We start from the raw sequence: 9,434 nt of genomic DNA, 5'->3' as shown, positions 1-9,434 counted from the left end.
AAAACAAGCTTATAAAAAACCAAATCCAAATCTTACAAATTAATAACATAAACACTAAAAAGGAAAAAAAAAATTGACTTCCACCAATCCCACAGCACCTCCTTTACCTCTCATTGCATCTTCCTGTTTTCCTGATCATCTCTATCCTAACATCTAGATATAAATCCCTCTTTCTTATCCTTTCACTTCACAAGGTTATTCCAGGTTATTTCTGTCCTTGGCTTTTAAGGTATTCATTTAGGCACTCTCATTCCTTTTTCACTTCACTTTTTGGTTTTTGCCTTATTATATCTGTCAAAAAAAAAATTGACAGAATTTTTAAGCATATGTCCGGGATTTGGGCTTGGGTGGGCTGCGGCGGTCCCACCTGCTGACATTCCCCCTCTCCAGGCTGCATGCTGGTGACTGGCTCGCCTCCTGAAGCCTCTCCTGGCTCAACCACCGGATCGAGAGCAGCTGCCACCGCCGCTGCCGAGAGCTGCCTCAGCTACTTCTCCTTACCCTTCTTTCCTTTTCCTCCTCTTCCTCTCTCAAATTCCCACCCTGCCCCCAGCCCACTCACCACCTTCCTCAGCTCAGTTTGCTCGATGGCATGGCCCAGCGCAGAGTGGCTGCTGCCTTCCCCTGTCTCTTCCTTGGCATCCTGCTTGGGAGCCTGCTTCCCTGCAGCAGAAACTGCCACCGAGGGGGGAGCGTGTGGTGCCCCAGTCGCTGCCTTTGCTTCTGCACCTCAGTGCACTGCATGCACCTCATGCTGGAAACTTTGAGGGCAATCACCCCCAAAAAGATCAACAACATGCCGTCGCCAATCATCCTGATTTTCACTTCTACTTTAGGGATTTGTTTTCTTAATTTTGGGTTCAAAAAAATAGGGGTTGTCTTATGCATGGGGGGCGTCTTATACATGAAAAAATACGGTACTTCCTCCAGCAGTGGAGGTTAAACACAGCCACCATGACTAGACGCCATTGATAGGAGGTGGAAGTTGAACTGAAGGCCAAACATTTTCTTCTCACTGTAGAAAAATACACATTCCATATATCCTATTGGGACACTCTGGGCGCATTCTAGAGTAAAATTAGCCTGTGCCTTAGGGGTAGGGTTCCTTAGAAATTTACCAAGAGGAAGCAAAAGTGAGTCCCATTTTGCATTGAGGCAAAAAGTGGGGTGTTGGGGTCTGAAAAGCTTTCTGTAGACCAGCATCTAGCCATAAAGTACCAAACAAAAATTTAAAAACATAGAATTGTCATTTTTTCCATGAGAAAAAAAATATTTGAAATCTAGATATGAAATAAATTACAATACCATAAAGACAGATGCTTAGAATAGCAATTCTTCAAAAAATATACAAAACATTTTATGAGATAAAACACATGGTTTTCTTGGTAAAAGTTGTCCCACATAGCAAGGGTACATAGGACATTTGCTTTATTGTGATTTTTCCCTAGCTGGTAACGCATTATACAATCTCCTTTTGTAATATGCTGCGGCTTTAAATAGCACACAGTTCTGTCCTTTTCTATAATCCCTTCAGAGCCCCTCTACACATCATTCAGATCTTCTTTGAAATTTCACATCAAAATTTACATTTCAGGAATGGTGGTTTTTTTAATGGTTTTTTTTTTTTTTTTGCTGTTACTTGCAATGCAATGAAGAACAGGCGAGAGTCTATTTAAAAGCTCAAGAGTGACATCTAAGATGAGTAATACAATGCTAAGCTACTTTTCCATTGCTTTTTATTTTAACATCGGATTATAAAATTATCTTTAAGAGAAAGTTTGACTAATGAGAAAGCAATTGCTATCTTGGTGGCCTAATGCAGCCATATAAATAGAATGATAGCTGAAACTAGGTCATGCCAAAGCATGTCTACTTAGAAGTAAGCCCCAATGAGCTCACATTGGACATGGGGCTACAGCCTTAACCTTCTACTGTACTGGACTTCGCAGACTTTATATGTCATTAGACAGCCACCATTTACAGCTACTTTATCCAGATCACTGCATCATAGTAAAAACTATGAATTTTTCTTCCATCATCCATTTCTTTTCAATCACAAACACTAATTCGTGGACGGGGAACCTGTGGCATGGAATTTGCCTTTTTCACAGCCGCCACTGGGTCAATGTCTTCATCGAACCACTACTATAATCCCAAGGTCTCGTTCCTGGTTAGTCAGCACCAGTTCAGACACCCTGAGTGTATATGTGAAATTAAGATTTTTTTGCCCTGGCATGCGTCACTTTACACTTGTTGACATTGAAGTACTTTTGCCATTTTACTGCCCATTCACTCAGTTTGGAGAGGTCCTTTCCAGGTTCACAGACTCTTTTTGTTTCAACGACCCTGAACAACTTAGTGTCATCACAGCAAACCTGGCTGCCACCTCACTGCTCGCTCATAACACTAGATCGTTTATGAACAAGTTAAAAAGCACATGTCTCAATACTGATCCAGGGCTGCGTATATTTCTATAACACTCCGATAGATCTCATTTATTTCAGTGTGGTTTTCACAGAAGTTCCTGGTGGATTGTGACCAAGTTTTGTAAGGAAGGGTTATTTGACACTTGAATGGGAGGAACACTAAGAATGGGTGTGTGTATATACAGTGGTACCTCGGGTTACATACGCTTCAGGTTACATACGCTTCAGGTTACAGACTCCGCTAACCCAGAAATAGAGTTAAGAACTTTGCTTCAGGATGAGAACAGAAATCGTGCGGCAGCACTGGGAAGTCCCATTAGCTAAAGTGGTGCTTCAGGTTAAGAACAGTTTCAGGTTAAGAACGGAACTCTGGAATGAATTAAGTACATAACCAGAGGTACCACTGTATACACAAAATCAGTGGCGTAGCGTGGGTTGTCAGCACCCGGGGCAAGGCAAGTAATTTGTGCCCCCTAACCCGTGGATTTGCGCCCCCTAATCCTAACCCCCAGATCTTGCGCCCGGTGCGGCCGGCCCCCCCTGCACCCCCCACGCTACACCACTGCACAAAATGAACAAAGGGTAATCTAAATTTATTTTAGTTTGCTTATGTCCTTTCAGACTATAAAGTGAAGGCATATCATGCAATAATTCTGCTGAACCTAAGCAGGCTTTGATCCAGTTGGTGCCTGGATGGGATACTACATGCACCCTGCCTTGAGTTCCACAGAAGAAATGTACAGTCATTTTAAACACACTTGGGTTTAGAAGGCATTTACCTTTCCTCTTTCTACCTTTCCCCCCTCATCTGCAAGACTATATATTGCATACATTTGAAATATCACGAGCCATCTGCAGGCAAACCATGTAAACATTATTAAGCTTTTTAAAAGAAAAAAGAAAAAGTATATACCTCTGTAACAAATTAAGCAAGCACACCAACTCTAACCTCTTTTCAGAATTGTGAAAAGCTAATTGGTTTTAAGACTTTTATAAAGAAAGCTGACAAGCACCTTTAACCTGCCTTGTAAGAACCAATTTGCTTTGGGATTTCCCCCCCCCCCATGGAGTGTCAGATGTGATACAGCTGTATAGAAGGCAACAAAATACTTTTAAAAAAAATCTCTAAAGCACCAGGACTAATAAATAATGTATACTAGGACTCTTTCTTTGCCTTATTTCAGTTCCAACGTTTCCTGCATAAATAACACATCTGCCGTCCCGCCGAACCAAGTCACATAAGGACACATTACAAAGCTTAGCCAAATGGTTTGCTTTTAGTACATTTGGGTTACCAAAAAAAAATAAAAAATGCCAACAAATCCAGATTGAGCAAAACAAAACAAAAAATGGCAATCATCTTTAGCAGTGATCATAAAATTTGTCAGGAGGGTGCTGCAGCCAGCATAGTACAAATGTATGGTTGTGGCATGGATGGTCTCCCCATTGAATTCAGCAGCCTACACTAGCATCAGGATAGGCATCAGCTCAGTGAGCATCAACTTTCCAGATTTGACTGCAGCAGCAACTACCTCCCTGCATGTTCAGCGGTGCAGAATTTGCCTTGCAGGCATAAGGTACCAGGTTCAACCCCCAGCATCTCCAGGGTAGGGGTGGGAGAGACCCCCATCCGAAACCCTGAAGAACCACTGTCAGTCAGTGTAGGCAATAAAGAATAAGCTAGATGGACTGATTGTTGGGGATTCCATTCCACCCTTTGCTGCAGACATGGGATTGTTGTGTGTCACGTGTCTGTTTACATTCCAGCACAGATTGCTGGCGTGAGCGGAACTTCTGCTCTGTACAGCTTTTGCTTTTCTGTCTCTCTCCGAGAAGACAGCAAGGAGAGATGCCATGTTTTCTTTGTCCTGATTTATGTATAATAAATGCGTAGTTTAGTATGTGTCTACAGCCTCAAGCCTCTTCTGTTGTGCAGCTTACACTGCTGAGTAAAGTGTGCTCAAGTCTGCAAGCTTGAGTCACTGATTACATCGGAGCAGAGGTTGAGGGATCTCCGCAGCAGCAAGGCTGAAGGGAGACGCTCCAGCTAGGCCAGCTGGCCTTTTGACCCCCCAATTCCGACACTAATGGCTTGACTCGGTGTAAGGCAGCTTCCTATGTCCCTGGCTTTATTCTTTCTCAATTAAAATAAAGTTGTTAATGATAACATCCAGTATGGGTTCTTTTGTGTCTTAATTTCCCATCTTAGAGACAAATTAAATTTTGTTCCCAGCAGGGACAATGTGCATATGTTTAGTAGTGGGATCTGACCTCTTTTTATACTACAACTGGTTTTTAAGGGATTTTGTCATTATGAAGCGCTAACCAACTTGGAAGACCTGCTGGGGTACTACATTTCTATTAGGATGCTTTCTTTGTTGCTTTCTAATAAGGATTCACAACAGAATGAACTACTGAGCATTCTTAGGTTTGGGGGTTCAGTGGATGCACCACCAGGACTTCATCCTGCCATAGATTTGGCGGTATGAATATAAGAAGAACCTTGCTGGATCCAAACAAAGGACTATCCTATTTCTCACAGAAGACAACGATAAGAAAACCATGACATGAGGGCAATTGCCCCCTCATGATACAGTTTGCCAGAAGGTGGCAGTCAGAGGCATCCTAGAAATAGCATTGCCATTATGACTACTAGTAGAAAATGGCTACATTTGGACATCACGCTAAACCACAGTTTGGAATGATGTAAACAAGTGTTTACACGATTCTCAGGATCTTGTGCTCTCCTCTTCTCCTCTAGCACAACCATGGGGTAAGGGGGTGATTTGGAAGCTTTTGCTTAACCGCAGCTTGTTGCATCATCCAAACCAACTTCCACGCTCCACTCAACTGTCTTCCACACTGACAGTTAACCCCCAATTGACAGGAACCTCCAGCCAATCAGAACTTGCTGCCACCCAGACCAATCAGACTGAATTTACCTGATCGAGGCCCCACCTAACAAAATCATAAAGAGATGTTGTATCTCTCTCCTCTCAGAAGCCATCAACAAGAACTACTGCTACAAAGTGGTAGCTTGAAACATCATAACACTACAAGGCCTCAAACTTTAAAATATTTAAGTATATTTTCCCCTTCGAAACACAAACAGACATTTCGCTGCACTGGCCCTGATCTTGCGAACTTGGTAGCAGAACTCTGCTAAATTTGTTCCTTCTGATGCAGCCTCTCTGGATCTTTTGAAATCTTCCAAAAACTACAGGGGAATTTTATTGCCATCATATATGGGATTAGATCAGGGATGGGGAATGTGTTTCCTCCAGATGTTGTTGGGACTCCAACTCCCATCAGTCCCAGCCAGTACAGCCAGTGGTTAGGGATGATGGGAGTTGTAGTCCAACTGTATCTGGTTTCTGCTTTTAAGATTATTACTTCAGAGTACAACACTATACATGTCGACTCCATGGCACTTGTTTTCAGGTAAGTGGTATAGGACTTAAGTGGCAAGCTTTTTAAAAATATATCCTAAAAACTCTAATTTTGCTGAAAAGGATTTTGTAAACAGATATATTCTATTCAAAAATTCCCTTTTTACATTGCTTGTGCCACCAAGCAAACCTCATATGTTTGAATTCACCTTGATTTCTGGAGTCATTAAAAATGGTGTTAAAAGAGTACAAATATTCCTTTTTAATTGCCTTCAATACATTAGTGGTGGTCAGATGTCCCCTTTTCAGAAAACAATAATAATAGCAAAGTGTACCAAGGGATTACACAGAGAACTATGTAAAGCTGTGCAGCCTCCAGAAGACTTAATGTGGCCACTTGCAGATTAAAATTCCTGACATTTTTCACTTTTCATAAAGTCTGAGCACCGTACACTTACAATATGCTTGGCAAGTCCATTTATTGTGCTGAATGAATATAATGCAAAAAGAGAGACTTAATCTTTTTGGGGGGAGAAGCCAGATGTTAAAGGCAAGGAACCTCATATACCTTCAACTCCCTTAATCATACCTTAAATATCTATTCTGAGATATGCCAGCATAAAATAATGGCTAGTTACACAATGCTGATCTTCTATATATTCAATAGCCCCATGCAGTTAATGAAGCTCACTTGGTGGCCTGGGGCAAAACCATGGCCTCGCAACCTGTTCTACCTTACAGGGTTATAATGAGGTTAAAATGCTGCTATGAGCTCCTTGGGGAAACTGTGGGATAACAACTTAATAAATACCGTCAGACATTCTACAGATAGTAGAAAATACCGTAATTTTCCTTGTATAAGACTATGTTTTTTGTTCAAAATTAGGAGTCGTCTTATACATGGGTGCATTGTGGAGCCGTGGGATAGGCTGCTGCTGTGAGTTGGAGATTGTTATTGGTGGCTGCTGCAAGGGCTGTTGCTTATTGGCTGTCGCTTCGGCAATTGGGCGGGTGATATACACGGGGGCGTGTTATACACGGAAAAGTACGGTAACTTCCTTGCCCACTGAACTCCACTTAGGCTTCTATTTCAGAGTTGGCTTATGCATTCCCTGGGTTGAGCTAAAAGGAGTGTTGGTGCTGTTTGTTAAAACCATTAAGCACAGTCAAGGAGTGCCTCCTTTTCAGGAGGTACTTTGCAAAAAAGGGGGAGAAACTGGTCATTCAGGGTGTTGATCCAGAAAAGATTGCCCTCACACAATCTCTGTGATGTCATCATAGAGCCAAATGTGATTGGCTACATGGTGTCATAAGCACATCATGCTCACTATGTCAAAGGGGTCTCAGTGGGTCTGTGGCACCATTCACGTAACAAAAACCACCATAGAGAGATCAAAATTTTCAAAAGTAAAGGGGGCCTTGGCTTGGCTTTTGAAAAACAGGGGGTCTGCGGTACTTAGGTAATTGTGAACCACTGCACTATGTGATCTCCAATTGGCTTAGGGAAGAAAATGGTACAAAACCCCCTCAATGCTGAAGCAATCAGGCAGTGACCGTTTTAAACATAAAAAAATTAAACATTCAAATTATAGTGAGTGCCTATGAAAAATGACATGACCCACAATGAAATCCAGCTTTGATGCAAGCCAACATGTCTATATTTATGATTTCAGGTTAAAATTATGGCCTTTTGCTTGAGAGATTGCATTAAATCTTTTTTATGTAAAAGAAAAAACTGGATGAGGTTTGTAGATGGCTATTGACATCAATCATTTAATGCCACATCTGCACTGTACATTTAAAGCAGTATCATTCCACTTTAAATCTTGGGAATTATTATTATTATTATTATTAATTATTTTATTATTATTAATACCCCGCCCATCTGGCTGGGTTTTCCCAGCCACTGTGGACGGCTCCCAACAAAAGATTAAAAATACATTAAAATGTCAGTCATTAAAAACCTCCCTAAACAGGGCTGCCTTCAGATGTCTTCTAAACGTCAGGTGCTGAGAGTTGTTAGGAGACCCCTATTTCCTCCACAGAGCTACAATTACCAGAGTTCCCTGAATACAGAGATTGATTGTTAAACCACTCTGCGAAACGTGGTAATTGTTTTCTGTTTCCAATCTAACAAGTAACAGATATAATTAGGGTGTTCTTTTGGGGGAATATAAGTAACAGCTTGCTTTTCGTAGGCACTATAAAGAAGAAGAATACAATATTCCAAACTTCATCCTCTAGCAAAATGTTTATTGACGTTAATCCTGAAAAATGCAAACATATCAGGTCAGTCCACAGATAGCTTACAAAATGATTACTCCAACTGTTTCAATAATCCCTCTCACACACCCTATACATCTTTGAATTTTGTTACCTGGCAGTCCAAAATAAGTGGAAAAATAACAGCATCTTCCTTCATTAATTGCATATATTTCTCTTTCCAAAGACAGAGGGTGGGGGAGAAAGAAAAGTGAAAATACTGTTTCACTCATCCATAACTTTGAGCGGTGAGAAAGTTGCTCAGCACTTACTGGCGTTTGATTTCTTTTTGAAGGAGGTCATCGGAGGCTTATTGGTATTTTATGATATTCAGTTTATTTACTAATATACATGTTGAGCTTATATGGAGGCACAGCTTAAACACTCCATTGGACACCCCAAATTTACCACTCTCACATCAGACAACTAGTGAGGCACCATCCTAACAGAGCCCAAACTCAACTCTCTGTGCCCATACACCCCAGACATTTAAAGCACCCTCCCAAAGAATCCTGAGAACTGTGGCTTGTTAAGGGTGTTGGAAATTGTAGCTGTGGGAAGTAAACTACAGTTCCCAGAATTCTGGGGTGGTGGTGATGTGCTTTAAATTTATGGTGTTTACACAGCCTCCAAAGCCTAAATTGCAATCTGTCTGCTTTTGTTTCCTTCTTTCAAAAAGATACCTAGATCACACCATCCCCACTGGAGTGGAGGGACAGGCTCTTTTTCAGATATTACCTTGCTGTTTACAGAGCAATCCAAACTCCCTTGTTGTTGGATGGTGTGCAGTTGCCTCTCAGTCAGACAACTGAAATATACTCAGTCGAGAGTGGATTTCATGCTCTTTATTCAGCTCATAGTGGTGAGGAGGAATGGAAGTTCCCCCAGAATGTCTGCTCTATATACATTATTTACACAATGGGCCCCACGTGACTGGCTAATTCCGGGATTCTCTTGTAGGCCAATCAGGTTGCGGATTCACTTCTACCTGGAGCTGGATTGGGTGGCTCCTGTGGATCAATCAGACTGCTGCATTCTGGATCCTATTGTTCTAGGACCAATCAGACTGCTGCATTTTGAATCCTATTGTTCTAGGACCAATCAGACTGCTGCATTTTGGATCCTATTCAACTCAGTACATGCAAACAGATATTCAACTCAATGCAAACAGATATGTGGCGGTGGCTCTGCTGAAGAGAAGGTCCCAGCTCTACCAAAGCGGGAGGTCAGCTACCACCAGCAGTAGCCTGAAGAAATCCCTGAAATTGAATATATTGTTGCTGGTCACCAGCAGCTTTGACTGTCCTGGATTCAAAGACTTGTAGATCTCCAAGTGGTCCAGTCCTTGGGTCACTGA

General features: G+C 41.7%; 1 protein-coding gene across 2 annotated transcripts in view; it reads right to left on the bottom strand.

The window, feature by feature from the left end:
• SLC24A4 (solute carrier family 24 member 4) overlaps positions 1-9,434 on the bottom strand; it is a 104,212-nt gene that overhangs the window by 68,910 nt on the left and 25,868 nt on the right. The gene's annotated exons all lie outside the window — the stretch shown is intronic.

The sequence above is a fragment of the Podarcis tiliguerta genome (genome assembly GCF_965153285.1).
Source record: "Podarcis tiliguerta genome assembly, chromosome: 1".
Lineage (NCBI taxonomy): Eukaryota > Metazoa > Chordata > Lepidosauria > Squamata > Lacertidae > Podarcis > Podarcis tiliguerta.
Note: the sequence above shows the minus strand (reverse complement) of the source record. Positions and strands in the feature narration are given on the sequence as shown.